Below are 296 nucleotides of genomic sequence, written 5' to 3' on the forward strand. Positions count from 1 at the left end.
TGTATCCGTATGAGCGACAGATGAAACATTTGAAGGGGAAAGCAAGAAATCTTGCAAAGGTGGAAGGTTCAATAGTTGCGGGAAGTTTGACAGCCGAAACATCTAACTTCACATCATACTACTTTGCTCCAACTGTTCGTACGAGGAAAAGAGTTCCTAGAAGATATGATGATGGTGGAGTATCGAAATCATATCCAATTGATGGTGTTCCTGACATTTTCTGCCAAATTGGACGGTTTAGCGGTAAATTGAAAGAAGTATGGTGGTCATGTGAAGAGGATAAACATAGTGCCCAC

Source organism: Brassica oleracea, chromosome C7 (genome assembly GCF_000695525.1).
Source record: "Brassica oleracea var. oleracea cultivar TO1000 chromosome C7, BOL, whole genome shotgun sequence".
NCBI lineage: Eukaryota > Viridiplantae > Streptophyta > Magnoliopsida > Brassicales > Brassicaceae > Brassica > Brassica oleracea.